Below are 22,668 nucleotides of genomic sequence, written 5' to 3'. Positions count from 1 at the left end.
AAAGTAAGTGCTAATAATGTGTATTGCTTAATTATTTGGGTGAGTGTGGAGTTCATATCACCTTCCTGCTGCTTCACAGGCCTTTCCGGCCTTTACAGAGTGACGTGACTCTGCAAATACTACATAACAAGTCGTAACCTGCTATATAATAATGCACTAGAATACAAAATGGCCATCATGGCCACAAATTGGAGAGCGGCAAGTGGAGAAAAAGAAAATACGCACATAGATAAAACGAGTAAAGAGCACACCATCCTTAAAAATGAAAAGAATAATTAAAAGATTTGAAATAAAACACAAGAATAGAAAAAAGTGGAAGTCCGACAGGTGTGTGTGTGTGTATGTTTGTGTGCATAGGTGTGTGTGTTGTGTGTGTGTTTGTATGCATAGGTGTGTGTTGTGTGTGTGTGTGTGTTTGTATGCATAGGTGTGTGTTGAGTATATGTAATATATATAGGGGACCTTTCAAGGCAGAAGAAGGTGTGCATTAAAAAGAACAAAATGTTATGTATTGTTATTCGTTTGTTATACTACACAAATCACTGTAAGATCTATACATCGTGGCTTTCAAAGGTGAGTCTCTGTCAGAAAATGTATCTCGCTCCAAAAAGGAGACTCCCATGTGGCTGCCATGAAATCATTTGAAGGGCCTTCTCTCTGGTAGCAGACTGTAATATCTTTACGTGGAGCCAGTGAATGTTTCTGTCGGAATCTAAATGATGGGGGAAATCCCCTCAAGTGGTCTCATATTGTTAGGTGGTCCAATTGGTGATTCAGTACAATAGATGAGAGCTGTTTTGGGTTTTGCACGTGAGTCTGTCTAGTGATGCGGCTTATAAAAGTGTGAACTGTTCCACTGATGTAAATATGCCCAGCATAGATGAACTTCGGGCAGGGAAATCCTCAGCTCTGGGCCAGGGAGTGGGCAAAGCTCTGGGCCTGTTGACATCTGTAGTTGAGCTCTGTGGATTACGGGTGGACCCTGGCACTGGGATCGCTGACTAGGCTCTTCGCTGCTCAGGGCCTGGCTGGGTCCTAGGACTCTGCTCTCAGTCCTGCCTGGTATCTGTGGCAGTGTACCGGCCAGGATCAGATCAATGTCCTCTTCTGGAGCAAGCTGAGATCTGTTAGCAGGCTCTGGGCCAGGCTGGGAGCTGTTGCTGTGCTCTGGGACAGACGGGATTATACAATTACTGTGACCACAATTACTGAGACTCCCTTTACACCCCATGTATATGTGGGGGGATGGGTATGTATTTAATACATGTAAGGGGCCCTGCGGGGGTCTCTCCCCGCATATATAAATGGCGTGAAAAGGGGGTTGAAATAAAAAGAAAAGTCAACATTTTAGGGGGTCGCAGTAATTTGGGCACAGTAATCATATGGATCCAGCCAGACTGGAGTCAGTGGGCCTCATTACAACCCTGGCTTTGGACCATGGTGCTATTAGCACCATGGTCCATGCCGGATTCCGCCATGGTGGATGGCGGATTTACCGCCCCATTCCAAGGTTGGCGGGGCGGTAAATCCCCATTCACCATGGCCCCTTCCCCATTCCCATTTTTGGCCCATAGGGCTCAATGGGAATGGGGAAGGCGCTAATCACGGCACCGTAAATTACGGTGCCGTAATTAGCACCAAGGTCCCTTAGCGGGTTGGACTTTAACGCTTGCAAAAAGCAGGCGTTAAAGTGTGAATCCGGCGTTAAGGGTTTAACGGTGCCGCAGCCTTTTACGGCGCCGTTAACCCCTTAACGCCAGGGTTGTAATGAGGCCCAGTGTCAGTATTGAATGCCAAGCTGGGGATCAGTCACTGGTATTTGGGTCGGGTTTGGGCCTGTAGCTAGGATCTTTCCAAGTTAGAGTCGGTGGCTGGACTCTCTGCCAGGTTTGGGAATACATATAGCTGGACTCAGGACCATGCAGCAATTACTGTTGAGCTGCAAATAGTGCATGGCACATGCTCTAGGCAGGACCTGAGCTCCTGGGGGGCAAAATATTCCTCTCGTTTTGCATGAAGACTGTTCAGCGGATCTTCGATTAACCCAGGGACGTCATTTAGGGGTCGCCAGAGGTTTCCCTTGCGACTTCTGTGGCCCCCCTTACGACCTTTAAAAAAACACAAAAAAACGTATTCTTTTTTTTTTTGTAATGTAAGCTCATGGGCTGTGGCCAGCACTATGTGGCTCTTTACTTCTAGAGTGGCTTGCTTTCTTCTTACGGCCCCTTAAAAAAAAAGAAGAAAAGGAATGCCGCAAGTCTAACACTTTCAGCACTTACCCTAAATAACAAAGATTATGAATACCAAATAATGGGCCTCATTCCGAGTATGGCGGTAAGGGATAGTGGCCACTGGTAACGAGACCGGTGGCGGTATTCCCTTACCGCCATACTCCGAGTTCCCGCTGCGCCCTCGCCCTTAACGCCTGCTTTGAGCAGGTGTTAAAGTCGAGGGCGCAAAGGGGCCTCCGAGCCAATAACGGTGACCGTAATGAACGGTCACCGTTATTTGCATCTTCCCCATTCCCATTGAGCCCTATGGGGGCTCATTTGGGAATGGGGAAGAGCCTTGGTGAATGGGGAATTACCGCCCCGCCAACCTTGGAATGGGGCGGTGATTCCGCCATCCACCAAGGCGCTGCCGGTCCGGGTACGGCGTCAACCAAGGCGTTAATAGCGCCATTGGTTAGCGCCGTACTCGGAATGAGGCCCAATGTGTCTTTCTGGAATTCTACACAATAATTGCTAGATCCATGAAAGGTTTATTTCAGGCACACTTCAGAGGGTGAGTCACTATTTAGTCTGTTCTTAAATGCCTCAACTCAGCCTTTCATCCTTCTGAGGTCGAAAAAATTAGTACCAACACAGGTTGGGTGATATTGGGTGTATATTTTTTCTATATAAAGCGCTTAAGCGTAAGTGCTATATAATAACACATCATTATCATTTGGTCGACATCTGCTTGCATTCACAGTAATTTGGTACAATGGGCCTATACACACTGATTTTAATGATACATATGGCAATCCATTCTTGTATGAAATGTACATCACATTATAGTGATATCGTAACCATATTTTTTGTAGTGTACAATTCTATGTGATAGCACTTCCTGTTTTGTCAACGGGTGAAAGGTCGTGTTCCATCGCTTCCCGTGATATCACTTGGGGGTGGAGTCAAATGACATCACTTCCTGTGATGTCACCAGGGGTCAAGGGTCATGCGATGTCACTTCCGCTACCTCTGGCATTTTGCTGAAATGACGTCCCTGGATTAACCACAAAGAGCTTAAATTCCTAATGGATGGTCTCCCTTCCTCAGGAATCGGAGGCTCAGCCCTTCTGTGGTTTCATTCTTTTCTTCAGAGTTAAATCCATTTGAATGCTTGGTGCAGGCGATGCTCCTGAGAGGGCAGAACCCCAAACGAAAATGTACAGGGCACAATTGCTTCTCATGAAATTCACCAGTCCTGAGGGAAGGAACTGTGTCAGAACAAGACGAGCTGCGCTCCTGCAAAATTTGTCAGTGTACCCACAGTATTTGACACCTAGTTCCGCCTCTCAGTCCTGCCCACACCACTGAAAATGTGCCCCCCCACCTTCTTCACCCTCCTCTGTGCACAAAGAGGACAAGAGGCAGGTGTTCCCCCCAGTACATTTTGTCAATTCCGAGCACTGCCAGTACTGTTAATTTACAGGGTGACAATTTGCTAAATGTTACCAATAATAAATAAATCAATATTTTATTTCTTAACGGAATTAAAATAGCCCATTGGTTTTTTTTCCAATTTCATTCACACTGCTTAATTTTGTTTCAATATTGCACATGTTTCTGGATAAAAGTCCCGTTCTCAAGTGCTATTAAATACAAGCTTAGTAGCAGACATCGAACCACAAAAATTACTCATAAATCAAAAAACTAACAAACATATATTCGTACCGTTAGTGAAAACGGTGTTATGCAGACGACATGCAGACGACACGCAGCTCTCCTTCAAGCTTCCCTCCACTGCCTCCTCTTCCTCCTCTCTCATCCCTGACTGTCTGACTGCTTCAGGCATGGTGTGCTGCCAATGATCTCTGCCTTAATGCCAGTAAGACTGAGAACCTTCTCATTGGGACACCAGCTCCCTCCTTCCTTCTTACCCTCTGGTCGCCCTCTATGGGTTCCCTATCTTCGCCCTCTTTGACTCCTCTCTCTCCTTCTCTCCTCACATCGCGGACCTAACCAAGAAGTCACACTACCAGCTGCACCTCCTCAGAGGCATTCTCCCTTTCCAAACCTTCCCCCAGAAACTCACTGTCTCCAGAGCTCTGGCCCTCTCTAGGCTGGACTACTGCAACAACCTCTTCCTCAATCTGCCTTTTATCCTCCCTTCGCTCCCTTCAACTAATCCCGAGTAGGACTGAATATTTATGTTGTGTTTTTGGGGTAGGAGATTGGGGTGTGGTGGGCATCAGAGTGAAATGGTGGGGCTGTTCAGAGGGGATTTGGGGGGACCCCCCCATTTTAAAAAAAGAATGTGGTGTGTGTCTAACATAACTGTTCATGTTATAGGCTGGACTTCAAAAATTGGAGGGACTTTGTGTCAGATGAATTTGCTTCTAGTGCTGGGCTTGGGTTTATGGTGGGTCGGCGAAACTTCGGTGCAGGCTTTCGGTTGCCGGAGCCAATCTGGTAGGTTTGCCGGGGCTAGGGGGAGCATCACTGGGGTGGGGGGAGATAGTCGGTCATTAGAGTTCACCTGTTCCTACCGCAGGGTCGCTTCCCGGCTGTGGGCAGGGTGGAGGGGTGGCATTGCCCACACCCCTCCACGTGCTGTTTGGGGGACTTTCCCCCAGGGGTCCACGGGTCCACGGTCTGCAGGTGTGACGCATATCGCATGTGCAGTGATTAGAAATGGTAGTAGTAGTCAGTGGGAAATCACTGTTTTGAAGGTGTTGCATTTTCTTGTGATAAATGTGGCCAAATGTCTCCCAAATAAATGGTTCTGGAGGTCCCTCCACTCAGGGTCCTTCCCCCTACGCCTCCCAGTATAACCTGTGTGAAGGGGAGGAGTCTATCCAGAGTGGGGAGCGGCGATCTAGTTAATCGATTCCCGCGTGATGGGCAGAGAGAAAAAGGACCCGTGTGTAAAGTGCATCCGGAGATGGAGGGAAGTGAAAGAAAGGCCTGGGCTGTTGTGCACATTAGAAACCACGGATAGGAGGAAAGAAAGAACACAAGCAACGGCCTTGAAGGCTTGATTCGGGTGCAGGGAAAGTGACAGACAAAGGAGAGGCAGTCCTGGTATCTGTGTGACGGGAAAAGAAAGAAAAGAAGGGACCGGGGGCGGGGGGTGGTACCTGGCGTGTGCGTGGGTGTGATGAGGAAATAAAGGTATAAGAGAAGGGGAGACATTGTGTGGGTGTGTTAGGAAATGCGCTGAAGGGGACCGAGGGGTGAGGGAGGGGGAAGGGAAGAATGTTTAGCGGGTGGAGAGAAAGGAGTCCCCAGAGAGAGACAGCGCCGATGAGCGGAGACGAGAACTTGGCATGAAGGGGGGGGGGCCGTGGGGAGCTGTCTAGTGTGCGGTGGCAGTGTGCAGGTGGGAGGGGGGTGGGGGCAGACCGGATGTGTGCATGAAGCAGAAGGAGACCGAGAGAGGGCCAGAAAAGATGGGGTGTGTGGGGGGCGCGTGTGGGGCTGGGAAGCCAAGGGCACCGAGGGGCGGCAGAACAGTAGCCGTGATGTGTGCCGTAGGAAAGAAGGGATGGGGAACGAGATGGGTGTCTAAGACCTTGTAATCAGGGTGGGGGACAAGGTGGCTGTATTTGGCTGGTAACACACATGGCGCTATATATGACAGGGAGAATCCAAGGTGGCAGAATGTCAGAGAGCACTTCTATGATATCACTAGAAACAGGAAGGCAGGAACCGGGAGTGCTTGAGAAGAGGGAGAATACAACAGGAGCGGGAGAAATAAATAAATCCTTGTGATGGGAGAAGTTGGAGAGGAAGAGGAGCGAACCCCTGCAGTTATCAGAAAACGGTGCATAAAAATGAAGAAAAGAACATCACCAGCGCAGGATAGCCTTTGGGAGGGACGTTCGGTCGTCCCTCCCACGTGGGATGTAGGGTGGACTCAGTAGTGTTCGCATGCCCATGTCTTCCCCCAGGTGCTACATTAGCCTGCCTCTCAGGATGCGCAGTGCTGGTCATGGGGCTGGATGTTCACGGAGCTGGGATCCAGCAAAAACTGTCTCACTGGAACTGTGTGCAGGGTTAATTTGTTTGAGACCTGCTTGAATGTTGCCCAGATGGGACTCGAACCCACGATGTAGGGGCCAGCCTCGAGACACTTAACCACAACACCACTGGAACGTCTGCTCGAAATGCCTCAGAAATTGCTTGTTAGGATATCACTCTGCAAAACGCAGGTAGCTACGTTTTTTTTTAGGTTCAAGAGGTGTACACCATTTGAACTTTGCTTGCAACATTATAGGAAATGATATGCCCACACTCCGGTTATTTTCCAAGCGTTCATGATTAACCTTTCCTGGAGCGCACATTTTTATTGGTGTTGGGGTTTGAAATCTTCCCACCTACCACCTTTCCCCACTCTCCTTATCAGCCCCCACCGCGCCCGTCGAGCCCGCGCACGCCGTTGCTGGTGGGATCAACCACTAAATAATTCCCGTTTCCAGCATTGAGTATACATAAGTTAATTGATTTCCTCACCCAATTCCGTTTTTATTTGTTTCCCCATAAAAGCTGCAAAGGGCCTCGAGTCGGAGAGCAATGTTGCTCCCTACCAGGTGCATGCAGGAGTGTCTGTCCAGTCAGGAAGCTGCGCTTCCAGAAGGCCACTCCCTCAGAGGCGGAGACAGGGTAGGTAGAGCCGGGGCGGACAATATCCACCCAAAATCTCTAAATGTGGGCATTTACTGATATTAATGTCACTGCGGTGGGCCAACTACATTAGCTTCAGGCCGCACTTGTTAGACAATCTTGGCTACGCCTCTGCACACCCTGTCTCAGGTTAAGCTTGAGATGGCGACCGGTGGTGAGCTGTGGGGCTACTGTGGAGCGAGAAGTTCGCATATATTGGGGGGAAGGTTTTGATTTCAGAACCAAGTGGGTGGAGTTGCAGGAAGACCCCAGGTGGGCATTTTGAGAAAATATGGATAGTACGATTGATGTCTCACGTGTGGCGTATGCTGCTGTTCATTGTACAACACGTGCTGCTGCACAGCCTCAAGATGAGGCACATTCTGACAGCGACAGCGCACCTGAGGCGCGCGAGATCTGATTGGCTGCCATCATCGCTTCTGGAGGGCTCGAAGGACTGTGGAAGTGACAGTCGCATGTCACAGATGTTTCACCTGCAGGAAATGTGTAACCTTTTCAAACAGCCAGTGTATGGCGACCTCATCTCTGCCAGGGCATGAGTCCCTCGTTAGAACAGTGTGAACAAAGCTTCGGCCCTCTCTAAAGGAGGTGTGGCCTGTATCCCAAAATCCTCTACAACAGAGACAAACGCGTTCACGCTCCCTGGGGAAAGGGAGACATGTATAAATGCACAGCAGAAAAATGTAAGCACACTCACTGCGGGAGGGGCTGAGCCTATATTACTACTAGCAAGAATGCTCCCCAAGACCTCGCTCGACCAATGCAGAGGCACACCGGTACAAGCATGCAAGCACACTCACTGCGGGAAGCACCGAGTCAGTATTGCTATGCTATGAAGAGTGCTTGCTAAAGTGTTATCCAATGCACAGCAGACAAGTGTAAGCACACTCACTGCGGGAGGGGCGGCGCCTATATTACTACTAGCAAAAATGCTCCCTAAAACCTTGCGCGACCAATGCATAGGCACACCGGTAGAAGCATGCAAGCACACTCACTGCGGGAAGCACTGAGCCAGTACTGCTATGAAGAGTGCTTGCAAAAGTGTTATCCAATGCACAGCAGAAAAGTGTAAGCACACTCACTGCGGGAGGGGCTGAGCCTATATTACTACTAGCAAGAATGCTCCCTAAGACCTCGCTCGACCAATGCACAGGCACACCGGTAGTAGCATGTAAGCACACTCACTGTGGAATGCACCGAGCCAGTACTGCTATGAAGAGTGCTTGCTAAAGTGTTATCCAATGCACAGCAGACAAGTGTAAGCACACTCACTGCGGGAGGGGCTGAGCCTATATTAACACTAGCAACAATGCTTCCTAAGGCCTCGACCAATGAATAGGCACCCCAGTATAAGCATGCAAGCACACTCACTGCAGGATGGACTGAGCCAGTACTGCTATGAAGAGTGCTTGCTTAAGTCTTGTCCAATGCACAGTCACCACAACAGACAAGTGTAAGCACACTCACTGCGGGAGGGGCTGAGCCTGGACCACTACTACTACCCATACTGCTTCCTAAGTCCTGTAGCGATGCAAAGGCGCCCCAGCAGAAGATTATAAGCACACTCAGTGTGAGGGGGGAACTGAGCCTACACTGCTACAAAGAGTGCGACTGAAGACCTCATTGACCATCGCTGTGAGCACACCACCTCATAGATCCATGCAGCAGAGTGTGAGAACACTGCCTCAGGGATTGGGGTACCTAGCCTTTACGTCAATAAAGGACGCGTCCCAAGGTCCCCACCGATTCAGCCCGTGCCACTAAGACTGGGCATATTGGGGTCGGTAAAAGCACCTCTATTGATGGTCTTTCGCCAGCTCTTCTGCTTGCCCTATCCCTCCTCCTGCTTGAGGTTGGAGACTGGGTGAAGACCTTGACCCCAAATCATATGTCTGCAAATATATATAGACATGACAATGACATGATGCTCATCAGATAGTCATGTCTATATATAGATGTGCATCCATATCATTTGGGACCACACGTGTTCCCCCATGTCTAGCCCCCTGGAAGCAGGTCAGTGCTAGGTGTATTGCTACTGTTCAGTGCAATCCTATTGGAAGAAACTTGCATTTAGCTGGAAAATGGCAGCAATTGTACCTATCTATAATGAGACTATGTTTCTTCCATTTAAACAATCAGATAGATGGAACGAACACTCTAATTGCCAGTGGACTCTAGCATTCTATGCTCCTCCTTCGTTCTCACTGTTTCCAACTCTCTAGCCCATCAGCAAGCTGGGAAGGCAGGCTCTATCTGCCCAAAGGTCCTGTCCTGCAAGCCTCCCTTGTGCTCTGTACACACAGCCGTACACGGGGCACTGGGCTAGGAGACCTAGATAAGCTCTGTCATGGGAAACGCCAGGCGAGGCGTCTCTCTTTTACCCCTACACCAGTTCTAAGAGCATTCGCGTCCTCACCACCTGGCTCTTCTGTGTGTGCTAGGTGAAACTTCGCCGTCATTAGATGTCTTTGTCTTTGGACCACTAACTTTGCTGTTCTCTAATACCTCATGATAGAGCTTTTTGGTGTGGTCAGCAATGCTTCATTAGAACATTGAACTGTTGGCAGCTTTATTACATAGAATGCAGCGGCAGAGGGCAATAATGGTCTGTAGAAGTGTCATGTCACAACGTTCCCATATGACTTCCTGTGTCTTGCCATGCTTTAAACAGAACATTATACCCTCAGTGAGTGGAATGTTCTTATATCCCTAGTGCCCCCCTCCTGAACCATTACCTCTAGTTATCGTCCCTTGGCCTTCGTTAAAGGCCCACAGTATGAACTTTTTTCAATGTCCTTTGAACAGAGCATTGTTGCTTAAGAAACCAGACACACATTTGCGGCAGAACCGCTGGCCCGTCTTCCTCACTGGTTATTGGGCTTGAGGTGCATCAATTACTGAATATATAAGATTATCTTAACAGCCTTACAAACTGGGATCAGGGCAAAGATAGGAAGAACTTATCAATGCTTCTCTTTGCATTTACTTGGGAAAAACTATTTCACACCTTGACCTAAAAGCAGCCGCTGACACAATGAACCGAGACTCCGCCAAGGATAGGAAACACTGGTGGTAATGGTAGAATTCTTCCCTCCCTAAATGATTGGCTCATGTAATATAGCCAGGGGGAGACATGGCAAGAATGGGGAATTAAATGATCATGTGTCTCTGTAAGTGACACAGCAGCGTGACCTGGCCCTCATGCTGACACTACCTGTAGACATTTCCCCAGATGGACCTAGTGTGGGGGCAGATCTGTCCTGTCTTGCTGTGTCCAGGTCCCACTTTCTTGCTTGCTAGGACCGACTGCTTGCTTCCCAGGAACGCCGGAAAGGCTTTCATGACTATCATGAACCGAAAGATGCAGTCATTGATATAGCCTTATATAATGAGCGAGGGGTCAATTATTGTGGTTTAGTGACATGCCGCCATGAGTGGGGGAAGGGCCATTATCCCAAGCGACAATGACCCCTCCCAAGGTCTTTTATGCTGTTAGCACATTGTCGTAGAGCAATACATGATTTGGAGTTTTGGTGGTGAATTAAGAAATCTTACTTTAGTGGTGAGTAGATAGACAAAATGAATTAATAAATTAAATGTGGTTTTATTTTGTAGTATTTAAATAACCTGGTTGTCTTCATAAATTAAGCATTTTCATTGCAGCTTGGTTAAACTGTAGTAGGATTAACATGAGCACGCACTAGGTGTCATGTAAAAGTAAATAGCTTTCTATTTGTGTGTTACAGCAAAAAATTGTCCTCCCAGACCGGAAGTGTCCTGTTGCAAAACAAATCATGCCTGGAAATTGCATTGTTGTTTCCCCGTCTGCTTCTGGAGACAGAATATTCTAAAGGCAGTCAATACAAGTCGTTTGTGACTGCTCTGTAAGCATTCTGATTGGCTGAGCAGCGGTCAATCAGGGTCTCCATGTGCTAATATAGAGTCCAACTCCAGTCTGGAACACCATACTGAAGCTAAGGTTGAAGGGCCCTGCTCAAGGTACACGGTTGGACTTGGTACCCACTTTGGATGACCTGAGCAAGAGGTCGGTTTCGTCTTCCTTATCCTGGCCCTGGCATATTGAGAAACTTAATCAGTCTCCCACTCATCAGAGTGGGCTAGTCCTGCGCTTTGCTCAGGAGTTTGCTATGAAGTGCTTTGGGGGTCTATTGCATGGACAATCACTTTCCTCTGCTTGGTATGCCCTGACATGGGTTTCTATACAAAATATTGTGGTTACCTAAATAAAACCCTGTCCCAAAGTTTTGGCTCTGATAGGTTGCATTGCATTATAGCTCTATTAGACTTGGTCGTATCCCAATTCATCGATTCCTGTGTCACTGCATTTATTTTACCACGTTTTTACCACAAAATATGGGGAAGGGCGAGGACCCCCCTCGCCACATCCCTTTCTAGTTGCCAAAATACCCAAACCCGACACACCATCTACATAATTGCAACAACAAATTGTAAAAAAAAAGGTGGTAACACAAGATTCGATCACTTGGCAGTCGATCAAAGTGGCCGATTCCTGTATTACAGATCTGGATGGAAATGGTGGTTTAATGAGGAAGGCACTATTTGTTGCTTTGTGTTAGAAGACATTTTGTTTATGGACAAAGTGCACACATTCCTTTGGTTGGGAAATGTGAAAATGCCCCAATCTTTGATCCAAGTAACTGAGCCTTTAGCCAACCCTTTACACGTCAGTAAGGAAAAAGACTCAAGGTTAAGGACGAACTCCGGCTCTGGACTGGAGACATGATATGATTGGTATGATGAAGGATCTAATTTGTATGCCCTCGCATAGATGCACCCTAAGGAGTTGATATATCTTTTCAAGAAGCCTCATTTTTGCCCTTACTTTGGCAGCAAATGAATTGAATGGAGAATGTATTCAGATGAGACAAGGAGCAGTTGCCTCTGTGATGGGAGCCATTTTCTTGTTTCCGCCAGTTTCTCCCAAGGTCAGGCAAACGTGGTCAAAACCAACATTGATCACTTTGGTCTCCTGAGCTTTGAGAGTGACCCTGTCTTTGTGGAGATCACTGGTGTGTAAGAAAGTTTCGCAGCTGTGTGCAAACTCCTTAGCCATGCTTGGAAACTGAGAGCTAAAATACTTAAACGTTTCATGAAAGCACTTGCGGAAAACAGGACCCAGGTAAGTGGGCAAAGTCACTCAGAGACTGGTGACATATTAGTGATATTTCAATTCGTGATGTGTATGAAGAACAGACACACTATCTTGATCCATAGGGGCAGCGACTTATTTGTGTGTTCTATGTATTAAAATGCTCCAAGGGCGTAGAAGAACATAGCCTATGTATATTCAAGATTGATTGAGGATAAAATCCCAAAACTATTCAGAAGAATGAACACGATGAACATGATTTAATATATTTATTTATTATTAATTCCTCATGGTGCACTTCAGGCAATGCCTACGCATCGGTTTTTTTTCGGGATGAAAACACTAAATAAAAATAATCAAATCACAAGGACAGGTGCCACTTTGGAAGGCCTTCACCCCTGCAACTCAGGCAGCAGAGTCTGAGTGCGCTCCCAGGCGAGGGAACCGGGCCAGTAACACTTTCAAGGGTGCTTCCAAGACGCATCTACAACTACACAGCGACTCCTTTAACAATGTGGGAGCAGGCTCCCTAATATAAGAGCCCAGCCAATAGCGCTACGAAGGTTACTTACAAAGGCCTATAGCACTATACAGAAACTCCGGCAGCAGAGTGTGCGAATGCTCCCTGAGGCAGGGGCGTAACCAGAAGCACTTTGCTAAGCACTCTAACAGAGTGGGCTTAGAAATTCTCAGAGAGGTACTTGGTCTGTGATATTTTTGGGCCCCTGATCCGGCAAACGTATGCCCAGCAGCCGCCTGAAGGCTGGCCAAGATGTCCTTTGGAATCCCGTCAGTTTTGCTCTACAGCTTGCCAAACACAGCCATATTTGTGTACATTCTAGAGACGTCTGCCATATTGAATCCACCAGGCATAACTGCTTCTCCCTGACCAGTGCTGCGTAAGTGTGTTCGTTTGCACTTCAAACCACCCGAACTTTAGGTGGTTTGAAAAGTTTGAACCAAGGTCGAACTTATGAAAAGTTTGAACCAAAAATTTGAAACCACTAGCTCTGTAAGGGGCCATGTTGATGAACTTCAGGCAGTGTTGGGCAACCTTCAGAGAGCCAGAAGCTTTTCGTGGAGGCAGACTTTGAACATTTGGGAAAGTGATAATACAGTTAGAGAAGTTGAGTGGAAGGAAGTGTTGGGAGAGGTGGTAATGGTGTGAGGTAAGGCTTAAAGTGTGTGGTCAATTTGGCTTGACCACTACAAATAAATGGCTTGAATCAGCTCGACTCGGTGGAGCCACCATGGACCTGACTCGCAAGCCAATGCGCAAAAGGCCTGATTCAACTTGAACATAGCTCAAATTGGCTCGCTCATCAAAAAATGAACAGGATGTTCTACCAATACTAGCCCTACCGAGTCAACACTCTTCCAGGCAACTGTCACCATTTATCTTGATCGTTGTTAAATCTGCTAGAGCTAATAAAGTGCTGAATCCAATCACGACAGCTGAAACTCATTCCACAGGTGGTTCTAACCAATAGTCATGAATTGGGTCGATTAGTGGCGAGCGAACTCACTCACATATAGTTTTCTTTTTAAATGATTGGCCGCCACAGAATTCATACAGTTCAAACTAATTGATGTCTACTGGTTCAAAGCATGTCAAATCAGCTTAAGATTTTAGAGTCACTGGCTGACATACCTCCTGTTTGATGTGTTTGATGTGTCTGGGAGCTAAGATAGATGAAGAAGGAGCTTGGGCTGCTTGCTCAAGGCAGGGAATGTTGCAGGAAGAGACAGAGATAGGTGGAGTGTGAAGCGGTGAGAGCAATGGAAAGAGGAGGGAAGGGGGAAAGCAGGTAGCAGGAGAGGGGGTAGAACATTAAAGATTAGGAGGAGAAACCCTTCTGATCCCCAAATCCAGGCGCTGGTTATGGAAAAGAGCAGCATTCCAAACCAACGCAAGTGACTGCCCAGCAACACCCACCTGTGCCACCACCGCAGGTTGCTCCCCAGGCAGTTCCTCCTCCCACAGCATAGCAGAAGAGTCAGGTGGGCACTTTCCAACAAAAAATATAAATTTGGAGGGCTGGCAACATTTTGCTGCTTTGCTACGGGGGCCCTCTGTGGACCAAAAAAGGCCACCCTCTAGCCCTGTCAGTAGCAAGAGAGAGGAAAGAGCAGCCTGTAGGGGAGTCCCCAAGGTCTGCAGGGAGCAGCCATTGGTCCCGCCATGTGTTCTGGGATTTTATTTCCAGGTTTGCAGCATCTGCCATGCAGTGGTCTATGGGGGCATTGGTGCCACGCCACCAGAGACGGGAGAGGCTACAGTGGCACATCTGCAGTGGTTTCATGCTGCCACATGGAAGGCCCAGCTGGCGAAGGCAGCGTGAGGCAGTTTCTTTGTTTCTGCTGTTTTCCCCAAGGCCGGTTTTATGTCCACGTTTTCTTCACTGAGATATTTCCCCCGTAAAAAAGACGAAAATACACAAAAGAAAAAACCCCAAGACATTATTTTTAAAAACCCACAAAGTATGTGATGTTTTCCTTGTTAGACATCCACTCCTTGAAAAATTGTTAAGGGTCACGCCTTATAATGAAAAGTTCCTTGAGAATTGTTAATGGACAGCCCTTGTGTGAAAACCCCTTCTTGAAAAATTAAGGGTCATCTCTTGTATGAAAGTTGCTCCTTGAAAAATTCTTACAGCTCACCCCTTGTAAGAACGTCAGCTACCCAGTGAACAATTAAGGGTCTTCCTTCTGCGAAAGCTGCTTCTTGAAAAATCAAAGGTCATCCTTTCTACAAAGGATGCTATTTGAAAAATGGTTACGCTCTTCCCTTGAATGGACCAAAGCAGCTCCTTAAAAAATGAAGGGCCTTCGCTTGTTCGAAAGTGTCATTTGGTATATGTTCTGGTCTCTCAGAAAAAAAAAGTTTGTTTCTTATTTTTTATTTTGGAAGCTTTATATGTTTTGGGCTTGTTATTTTTGAAAGAATTTTAAAAACTAAACATAATGGTGTAAGTAGACTGGGGGACGGGGTCATTAGAACGATGTGTGACTTTAATTGGCTGAGCTGATTCCAGACTCTTCCAACCAATAGAGGTCCAAGGCTCGAAGAGTCTGAAATCTGACTGAGCCGTGTCACTAGACGGTGTACTACTTCCCACACGGTAAATGCTCGAAACGCTCTGAAACAATGTCTGGTGCTATTGATATGAAGCGTTTCGAGTCGGCTCCAGATTCCAGTCATGGATTGAACCCATAGAAAAAACGGTGGTGCGAGTTGGGAGACACCCCCAATCACTGTAAAGTGATACCAAAATCTTGCAAGACCGATTACAAAAAGCGTTTCCAGCACTACCCCTGACTATTTCTATGTGTTGCAGATATTCACAGTGTTGGCTCATAGCGGGGGCCACAGTGAAGCCGCAAGCAGCGTGGCTCCGGAATTTAGTTTAACCTGGAACAGCAGATAGTGCCATTATATAACATGGACTCTATTTGATCAGTTCTTCCACAGCCTTTTGAGCATTGGCCGAGATTGCAGTGTTCCTATAGTGAGAGATGCACCAATCTGCTTTGGTGTAGTGCAAATATTAGACCTGGCTCCAAATTATGAAATTCGAGAGTATTGCAAATATTGGGCCCCATTACGACCCTGGTGCTAAGGGATTACCGGTAAGGGTACCCGTACCGGTAATCCTTTAGCGCCTGATTACGAGGTCCCTTTGCGGGTTGGAGACTTTAACGCCTGCTTCTTGCAGGCGTAAAAAACCAACCCGCAAAGGGACCTTGGTGCTAAGTACGGTGCCGCAATTTGCGGCACCGTACTTAGCGCCTTCCCCATTTCCATTGAGCACTATGGGGCAAAAATGGGAATGGGGAAGGGCCATGGCGGCATGGGGAATTACCGCCCGCCAACCTCGGAATGGGACGGTAATTCCCCATTCTGCCATGGCGGAGTCGGTAAGTTACCGGCATGAACCATGGTGGTATTAGCACCATGGTCCAACGCCAGGGTCGTAATGAGGGCCATTGTGTTGATTTCATCTTGACTGAATGAAAAAGAAAGCGTATAGAACATTTCTAAAAGTGGCGCACATGTCTAATCACAAGATAAGTGACGTGAGAATCGGCAAGACACGAGTGATGCCGCTAAATCGCCGCCTAGCAATAAGCCTTGCGGAGGAAATGGCAGTTCCTGCTAATGGACCTCTGAGGATTGAAAGGCGAAACTGAACTAAGAATTCTTCAGCCTTCGTCTTTCATAATTAAAAATTACTGAGAAGGAAGTGGAAATGGTTATTCAAGATAACACATACACACATATAAAACGCACACACCCATGTTTTAACCACAATAATGTCCATCCTTTTTGCAAAGGCTCTGGTCCACAGTTTCTCTATTCCTAAAGTTAAGGGACTGGTATCATGGATATTTCTTCCTTTAAAACATTGAGTTAACCAGCATCAGCACCTGTTTAATGGCAGTAGACTATGGGCCTCATTACACGGTAGGCGGTGAGCCATGGCGCTATTAGCGCCATGGCTCATGCCGGTAAAATACCGGCACCGCCTTGGTGGAAAGGGGATTTACCGCCCCATTCCAAGGTTGGAGGGGCGGTAAATCCCCCTTCCACCATTGCCCTTCCCCATTCCCATTTCTGCCCCATAGGGCTCTATAGGGCTCTATTACGGCACCGCAATTTTGCGGTGCCGTAATTAGCTCCGAGGTCCCTTTGCGGGTTGGATTTTAATGCCTGCAAAAAGCCCCCAACCCGCAAAGGGACCTCATAGTAAGGCGGTAAGGATTTACCGACACCGGTATTTTACCGGTACCGGTAAATCCTTACCGCCATCCGTGTAATGAGGCCCTATGTGTAAATTAGTCAGTGAAAGAGCACTCACATTTTGTGACTAATCAATGTCCAGGGCACCAGTGCTCGACGGATGAATATTGGTTTCTAAACCATCAATCAGCCCCACACCTCTAGAACACCGGAAGGGTTCTGAATGGATTTGAAACCCAAGCAAATTATAAACCTCCTTTTCCAATTTTGGTAACGTGGATGGAACAGCCGGCTTATCTCTGCAAGGTCATGGTTCATTGGTTAGTTGCAACACACCAAAAATACAATTATTACCCAATGATAAAAGGCACTGTGCAGTCAAGGTTGTATCAACATATCTAATGTATTATTATCAGAACAGACAGTTCTACAACACTACAAAATACAACTCACCCTGTAAAGGAATACAGAGGACAGACAGTTTCAAAGAAGGAAAAGGGATGCGCTATGGATACTGTTGTTGGTAAAGTAATTAATCGCAATAGATCAAGGATATTTGGTTTCAGCACAAAGGGAGCAATGAGTCGTAAAATGTCACTACGGGCCTTCTGAGAAGGACCAGGGGGACAGAACCACAATGTACCTTGTGCTTGTAGAAGTTCTTGGTGCTCGGCAGTGTAGAGTTGGTTTCAGGGTGCTTTGCAGCTTCTGCAACAGAGTTCAAGGTGAGAGACAGCAGCGGATATCAGATGGCAGGCAGTTCGGTGAACAAGGCTGGACAGATGGCTGCAGGCTGGCCTACACTGAGGCACGGGGGCAGGAATTGATGTCTTAGTGTTGGTCAAGGCGTCTTGGACAACATTACCGACTGTGGCATGACTACAGTCAGCGGGTCAGTTGGTTGCAGCTCGAGGGGCTTGATTGTCTCGTAAATGTCGTTTTTGGTGGATGCTGGTTGATGCTTGTCGATGCACTCCTCCTAGCTTCTCCATTGGGCTCCTGTTGTCCTTTAAGGTGGACGCCCCAACGCTGAGTAGAGGTTTCAGGCAACTTCCTTGTCTTTGAAGCTTGCTGCAGAGCCTAGCAGGGCACACTGTGTGCTGGCTGGGTACCTGTTCTGGAGCTGGGGGAGGGTCCTATGGATTCAGTATCTCCCTCTGTTCCTTGTGAGCTGTTTAAGAGAGGGATATTGCTTCCCTCTTTGGAAATCCTGGCCTTCCTTCACTGGTGGAAGCTGTAGGTCAGACTGTACCTTCAGCCAGGGCCCATACAAGTCTTTGCAAAGTCTTCAGATGACCTGCCCAAAAGAGGGACTCAGTCCTCTTTTAAAGCCAAATGGGCCACAGTGATTGGTGTAGGCTAAGCCTACTTTAATGAACCAATCCTGGGTCCCCACAAGCAATTTCCTGTATGTATGATGTTATAACCAGACTGCTTTGCAACAGAAAAGGTAATGGGATGAAAACATGTAATGCTAAGTCCCACCCATCTTCCTGTCTGCTGTGGATCAATGAGTCACACTGGTTAATTGAGCTCTCTGTGGTTCCTGATTGAAGTGGTAGGCTTCCCTTGAAGCTGTGGCGAGAACAGACTTTCTGTCTCCATCAAATCTCTTACTCCTACCCTCTGGATGGGGTTCCCCGGCAGGGGTTGCCTACTGTAAACACATGTTTCATGACACACTGCATATGAAAGCAGTGTTGGGGTTTCCTGTCTCCTTTGTTTTAGCCTCTGCAGCCAGGCCCCATGTTGGCCTGTTTGAAGTATACTCTATTATCATGTTAATTATGTTAATTGCTGCCTGCATCTGCAGAGGGTACACAAATGGACAGGGCGGATCCATGGAGCCTTTGATAGGTAATTAGGCTTGCCATGGCTGGAGGAAGGTTTTGGCCCTCCCCCTTCTGAGATGTATTGTGTACTCCACCTGTCAGATCTAAATATGACAGGGAGGACTGCGCCTGTAGGCTGTATCCACCCAGACTACACAAGTCTATGTGTATGCCGTGCAGTAAGCATAGGGAAATGCGTGCGGATTAGCCCCACACATTTGTCAGAGGTTGATCTACCATCATTCAATTTCATTTAAAATTTCAAAAAGCCCAAGAGAGTGCACACCCACTGTGCGGAGGTTCGAATTCCACACACATTTGCTCCTATGAACACCCATTTTAGAATGTTTTTTTTTGCAATCTGCAGCAACTGTTGCAAAGTAACAAAACTTTGTTAATTGCTGGAAGCCTGATATTAGAGGTCATCATTGGTTGGGTGGAGCAGCAAAATGTGGCGTTAACGCTATTACCGTAGCATTACTGCTCTGTCCAATCCTGAATATGGGCGGAAAGTGGGAGATTTACCTCAAACCTTTAGCTGGAGGTAAATCTTGGCACATTTGGCTAATTTGCGGTACTAATAGTGCCGCTGTAATAGCGTCCAGAATGTCCCTATGGGAATGGGGACTTACCACACCCCGCCCCGCAACTGGGCATCGCACTGGACCGAGTTGCTGTAACACAATTTGTGTTGGTGGAATCCACCGGGATACCGTCATGGTTGTGAAAGAGCCTGTTATCTTGCTGAGGCTAAAGCCTCCCTGAAAGGAAACACAAAGTGACATTGTACCAATCCTCTGAAAACCACACATCCCTCTAGTGAGAGATTGAGAGAGACACATAGAGACAGCACACACACAAGACAAAGGGCCTCATTACGACCCTGGCGGTAAGGGGTTTGCGCCAGCGTTAGCTGCGCCGACCCCTTACCGCCAACTACGAGTTCCCAGAGCGCCATGGACACTTTTCCGCCCGCTTTTTGCGGGCGTAAAAATCCATGGCGCTATGGGACCTCGCTGTTAATTACGCCACCGTAGTGTACGGTGGCGTAATTAACACCTTCCCCACTCCCATTGAGCCCTATGGGGCCGAAATGGGAATGGGGAAGGGTAAATGGGACAATGGGGACTTACCGCCCCGCCGACCTCGGAATGGGGCGGTAAGTCCGCCATCCGCCATGGCGTAAAGGGACTTTGCGCCATGGCGGAAAAGTCCGTGGATGGCGGAAAAAATCCGCCAGGGTCGTAATGAGGCCCAAAGTCATGTAGATTGACATTTCATTTTTAGTTATTTTTTCTGCTGTATATTGCAGAGATTCCATGTGGTCTCACGTTTATATTCAGCAGAACAATAGCAGGCTTCCAGTCATCAATGTACTGTTCCTTTGTACCAGTGAGTGCAGAGTGGCAAAGATGAATTCTAAAATGGCTGAACGAAGGAGTCCATTTGTGTGATCATTTGCGAACTAACTTACATATAGTCTATTTCCATCCACCGAAGTGCCAACGATGATTACTTCAACATTTTAAAAGACATTGGGGGTCATTACAAGTGCGGCGGTAAGGGGTTAACGGCACTGGTAAGGATGCCGGTGCCGTTAAACTCTTACCGCCGCATTACAAGGTTCCCTCGCGGGACACGCTCAGAACGTCTGGTCAGACCAGACGTCCTTTGCGGGTCCCACAAGGGGACCAGGGAACTAATAACGGGCCCGTTATTAAGGGGCCCATTATTAGTTCCCTCCCAACTCCCATTGAGCCCTATGGGGGCTCGAATGGGGATGGGTATTTTGAATGGGGACTTACTGGGTCTTCCAAGATTGGAATGACCCGGTAAGTCCCCATTCAAGGAACCCGGACACGACTTTGGAAGCAGCCATGGCGCTAATAGCACCACGGCTACTCCAAACTCGCAATGTCCCCCTTAGTTTACTTTAACAAAAGATTGGTGTTTGTTTCACAATATCTTCAGAGGAACGCACCTGCTCTTCTGTGTTTGTATTGCTACGTAATAAGCATGTGTACTGAGTCAATTACCACCGTATTGGTCTCGGCAGATAATCTTGTCTGGAGAATTGCAGAATGTGCATGTAAACCACCACGAGATCTCTATTTGCTGGGGAACAAATTGCCATTTCCTTGCCCTTTTCTATACTGAGAGAGTGAATCCAATGCATTGATCATAGAACTGTTAGCCAGTTCTATTAACATAGGTGAAATGTTCACCCTTACCCCCACAACACCACCTCTATGTAATCAAATATCATTGTATTTTAAAACGGGGAACTTTCTCTACTCCATTTAAGATTTAGGTATCTGGTTTTATGGTTGCCATATACTAAGCTGTAGTTGATAGTTCGTAATCAACAGTAAATCTCACTTATCAAAGATGTGTTGTGTGTTTTATTTTTTGTATCTAGCACCCAGGATGATTAGATTGTGAACGTTAGAGGTTGCTGATGGTTTTATAATAATTTCCTTAATTACATTCCTCCCCTTCCTTTCTTTTTTCTGGTTTTGTTCTTTTTCTCTTTTTGTTCTTGTATGGGATTAGCACAACATTTCACATCTGCATTATTGATATGTTTTGTACCTTATCCTCATGACTATTTATGCTTTGAATGGTATTGCATGCATGTTCATTTTGTTACAATGTAAAGAAGAGTCCATTCAGTGTCAGGAGGTATTTGTATTGTTTGAAACTAATGAACGATGGAAACCTCGTACTAGGAACCTACAGCCCTGTAACCTCAGGCCTATATACTCTGAGCTTCTGTAATTAATGGACGCTTATGAGAGTTGGAACATAGCACAGTGGAAACGGTGGGGATGCCATTTTGTATAAAGTATGGACGTCTTACAGTAGAGTGTCTTTATCCTTCACAACAGCAATCAGGGACTAAAGCATTCTTTTCTCTCTAATTCTAACAATTGACAGGTGGTGGTGGTGTGTGTGTGTGTGTGTGCGCGCGCGCATGTGTGTGTGTGTGCTTTTGGTATAAGATCGATGGAGGGGCCTCTGCACATGTGTTGTGCCTTTTTTGTCTCTACCCAAGTTCTGTCAAGACTTGGGCTAGGAGGTACGATTCCAAAAAGAAAAGTATCTGACTCTCATTGAAATCCCCATAAGAAAAGGAGTATTTGGAAATCTGTTCAGTTAACTGCTTTACATGTCTCTGTTTTGCAGAGCCAACAGCTGCAATCAGCTGCTCTGGGATAATTAGACGCAATATTAACTGGCACTCACTCGTCATTCTTGAATGCTCTATATGACTCTTCACTCGTCCCAACATCATAACCTGAACATAGGCAGTGCACCCTCCTTCCAAGGCCAGCACATAAGAAATACACCTGAATACTAGGGACAGAATAAACCTGAATACTGTGTACAGTCAATCTGCTGTTTAACTTTATTGTATTAGGCAATGTTTGCCTTAACCCCGTAAGTGCCAGGCTATTATGCAAGTCTATGCAAAAAAGACGAGCATACTCATCCTTTTGAGTAATGCAAGGTCAGTTCAGACGGCCGCATTGTTTTGAAGTTATGCCCGTGGCACTTAAGCACTTTAGAAATGCAACATAGCCTAGACTATATTGGTTCTCTCTACCTGAAACCAAGCAGAATCCATGTGTCGTGAACCTTCCTATTCCTGCCTCACTGGTAACGGTTTCTCCTTTGAAGCTTTGGGGTAACTGCTCTGGTGGGAGGACATCAAATAAGCCACTCCATCCCCGATAATCGGGTGGCCGTCTGTTGAGTGCCACCCTGTGTTCAGGGAGGTTTGGTTCAAGGTAAAGGGAAGCTGAGTTTAAGGAGCCACCTGGATCACTGGCTTTAGCCATTGACGGTCTCCAGCACTTGCGTGTTCGTCCAGTACCAGGACCGGTTACATTATAGGTAACAAGGCTCTAGTACTTGTTACTGTGTTTTCTAGGAAGCGGGAATCAAGTGTTACTAACTGCATTAATTCGGAATGTATGTTTCACCAAAATTGCAAACAATTTAGGACGAGCCATCATGATTTCTACGAGAACATTAAACTGAAGGTGAGTTTGCTACTAACACACTTTA

At 47.0% G+C, this 22,668-nt stretch overlaps 1 protein-coding gene across 5 annotated transcripts in view; it reads left to right on the top strand.

The window, feature by feature from the left end:
- The window catches only part of TSPAN4 (tetraspanin 4), a 3,410,446-nt gene that overhangs the window by 2,444,299 nt on the left and 943,479 nt on the right, over positions 1–22,668 (top strand). The window lies entirely within an intron of this gene.

This window comes from Ambystoma mexicanum, chromosome 11 (genome assembly GCF_040938575.1).
Source record: "Ambystoma mexicanum isolate Mex_15411 chromosome 11, UKY_AmexF1_1, whole genome shotgun sequence".
In the NCBI taxonomy this organism is placed as follows: domain Eukaryota; kingdom Metazoa; phylum Chordata; class Amphibia; order Caudata; family Ambystomatidae; genus Ambystoma; species Ambystoma mexicanum.
Note: the sequence above shows the minus strand (reverse complement) of the source record. Positions and strands in the feature narration are given on the sequence as shown.